The 3,496-nt window shown below is 55.5% G+C and overlaps 1 pseudogene; it reads left to right on the forward strand.

Annotated features, from left to right (window-relative positions):
- The first annotated feature begins 323 nt into the window (after window positions 1-323).
- LOC118671530 lies at window positions 324-3,120 on the forward strand (annotated as a pseudogene).
- Window positions 3,121-3,496: the final 376 nt, after the last annotated feature.

Below are 3,496 nucleotides of genomic sequence, written 5' to 3' on the forward strand. Positions count from 1 at the left end.
AAAGTTTTCATTTCAGAACATCCTTTGTGATAACTTTAGGTCTCTGACTTTGCAAGAACACCACACAGGCCTTCCCTGAGCTAGTCAGTGAGCATGTGGTTCCTTTTCACACACACTGTCCTTGGAACATGTCCCACCTCCTGACAACAATCACTGAGTGCTTAGGGGTTCAGTCTGCACTTCAGCCCCCAACCCACCTGGCAGTTCATAAGCTGCCCCTGAGGGAATGTCCCTCCTCTGTCCCAACACAGGAAGAGAAACCATCAATCCCGAGTAGTAATAAGACCTCCTTGATGCCTGCAGCTGCAGCTTTATGGCTGCCCATGGGCCTGGCCAGCATGCCCACCACCCTACACAGGCCTGTGCCCTTGAACTTCTTCTCTACCTGGGAGGTGGACTGCTCCAGCCCCAGCTGCGTGCCCAGGTTGTGTAGCCTGACTTTAAAGAAGCTGCTGATCTACAAGGAGCTGGAGAAGGAGCTCATCACTGTGGTGATTTCCGAGAAGATGCAGGAGATTATGCTGCCTCCCAGTGGACAGGTGGAGACTGACTTGGCGCTGACCTTCTCCCTGCAGTACCCCCACTTCCTGAAGAGGGAAGGCAACAAGCTGCAGACCATGATGCAGCAGAGGAAGTGCAATAACAAGGGGACCATCCTGGTCTACAATTCACTTGCCTTGGGTGCCATCGACATGGCTGAGGTGATGCAGCGACCCCTCGAGGTGGCCAGGTGCTGAACCTCAGGAGCAGCATCAAGGGGTCCTCCACCAACGTGGCTGAGGTCAGCATCTCCTCCCTGTCCAGTCAGCCCATCGAACACAAGGACAGCGCCATGCAGGCCAGCCCCACGGCCAAGTACAGGGTTCATTACTCTGCAGGGGAACATGAGAACTTCTTCTCTGAGCAGGAGGCCAGCGATGATGCTGCACAAGGACAAGAGCTGGATGAGGACGACATCAACGTGGAGAAGCCCAAGAAACAGTGGCCAGTGATTATAAGAATGATGTCCATGATCAGGCACCAGTACATCAAGGAGAAAGTTGGGGCTTGGCTGAGCAGGGCCCAAGTGTCAGAGGAGGACCTGGACCCTGAGCAGGAACCTGCAGATCATGTCCCTGCAAGTAGAGGAGAACCTGCACCTTCTGTCTAACATGCTGGAGAACCTTCTCAGCACCACCAAGCCCAAGCTCAGGCCATACTGCGAAGGCCTGTCACATTCCAGCTCAAACAGGAGCATCCACAGTGTCCGGAGCAAGGAGGAGCCTCCGAGTTCGCCCTACATGACCAAGAAGACGTGGGCCTCAGACGGCAAGCAGCCAAGTGATGTCTTGGACTCAGTGCCCCACAGAATGCCCACCCAGGGGAGCAGCCAGCACCGCCCAAGGACAGCCCGGAGGCAGAGACCTCAGCCCTGGACATGCTCACCAAGAAGATGCTGCTCACTAGGCGCATCACCAAGACTGAGTCTCTCATCCCCTCCACCAAGGCCAAGGGGAAGCATCCCAGCCACCATGGCTAGGCAGGTACCTGAAGGAGTAGCAGAGAGCACATCCATAGGATAAGTGAGCCAAGAGACCAGACAATGAGCATGGCCAGACCTAGAGAGCCAGCTGCAGATCCCCAGGAAGACCATGTACAACCAGCTGAACCGCATCCTCATCTCTGATGACCAGCTGCCAGAGAACATCATCCTGGTCAAACCTCTGATTGGCAGGAGCAGTTCCCCTCAGACACCCTGCAGGGGCTCATGCTGCCTGTGCTGTGCATCTGCTTCATGGCTGACGTCCGGTGGCCTTCAGCTTCACCATCTGGTGGATACAGAGATACTGTAACGATAATTCCAAGCCCCTGAAGCCGGTGAAGATCCTGGTGGCAGGGGCACAGCACTACTTGAGCGCTGTGCTGCGGGTCTTCCTGGAGCTGCTGTCCTACAAGATGCTCGACTGGCTGGGCTATGTGCACTTCCTGGTCATCCCGCTGGGTTCCAACCCTGTGGCCAGGTACCTGGGCTCCATGCATTACCGCTACAACAGCTTCTTCCAGGACCTGGCCTGGTGGGACCTGTTCCATAATCTGGAGGCCCAGAGCACCATACAGGACACACTGGACATCGTGACGAGAATCACACAGTACATCACGGGGACAACTGTGCCTCCCAGCTTCCCATCGAGGAAGCCCTGCTCTCCTACAAGCAGAAGAGACCCAACAGGAGTCCTTATAGTTCATTCTTTTCAGGGAGGCAGGTGAAAGCTGGGATAGTGCAACAGTCCTCAGACACGTCAGGAGACTCAGATGATGGACCCCCTTGGGCTGCAGCGTGCTTTTATCCTTCCCATTGTCCCTACCTCTGTTCACCAATGAGGCCTTGTCATCCCATTCATCTTGTCAGTGAGTGGGTTTTGTCCTCCCCCAGCCAGGGCGATGGCGCCAAGCTGATGGAGCGGCAGGTGGATTACTGGACGGCAGCCCAGCCCACAGACAGGAAGAGAGACTCGAAGAAGAAAGACCTGCCTACCGCCAACAACACCCTCAAGTGCACCTTCCAGTCTCTCCAGGTCAGCAGGCTGCCCAGCAGTGGCCAGGCCAAAGCAACACCCACCATGTGCATGACAGTACTCACCAAGGAGAAGAAAAAGAAGGTGCTGTTTTTGCCCAAGAAAACCAGGACAAGGTCGTGGAGTCCAAAATCCAAAAGCCAGTGCCTGGAGGGCATAAGCCACCTGGTCTGCAGGGCGAAGCAACAGGAGAACATGCTGCGGGTCCTCATCAAAGGTGTGGTGTGGAATGACGTGAAGTTCTTCCAGCTGGCAGCCCAGTGGTCCTCCCGCATCCAGCACTTCCCCATCTGCATCTCCAGACACTCCGACTCCACCTTCCAGCCCTGCCTGCGGCCCTGCAGATGCCAAGCACAGGAGGGCCCACCTGCTTTTCTGTTCACCTTTCAGTTTAGTACAGAAACCGACCCTGGAAACACAAAGAGAAACCTTCTTAAGTACAAATGTGCTCACAACCCTGCTGCCCCCACCTCTCTCTCTCCCCAGGGCCATCTACTGCCTCCTGGGCACCTTGCTGGACCAGTACCCTGAAGATTTTTTCAGCCACCAGAAATTCCCAGCCTGATCATGCTTTTGGCCTCCATAGAGCTTACCTTTACAGTCCCAGACCTGACAATCCAGGCCCAGTATCCCTACTCACAGCTGGAGCACCTGAGCCCACTGAGGCAGAGAGAGAGGTTAAGGAAGAGTCAGAGAGTCTAAGCTGGCAGAGGGGATGGGGCTGGGCCACACAGAGAAGAGCTCCCAGAGGCTGGGGTTAAGCAGAATCATACAGTTGCTCAGGTCAGTGCCCAGGGCCTGCAGTCTGGAGGACTTCCTGGGGTGGGGGCTTGAACTGGGACTTCAGTGATGAAGATGGGAGGTTCCTTCCTTGGAAGGCACACAAAAGGCAGTCATGGTGGTAACATGGTCTCTTCCTGGATCTACAGAAGCAGCTCCAG

Source organism: Myotis myotis, unplaced genomic scaffold (genome assembly GCF_014108235.1).
Source record: "Myotis myotis isolate mMyoMyo1 unplaced genomic scaffold, mMyoMyo1.p scaffold_m19_p_17, whole genome shotgun sequence".
Lineage (NCBI taxonomy): Eukaryota > Metazoa > Chordata > Mammalia > Chiroptera > Vespertilionidae > Myotis > Myotis myotis.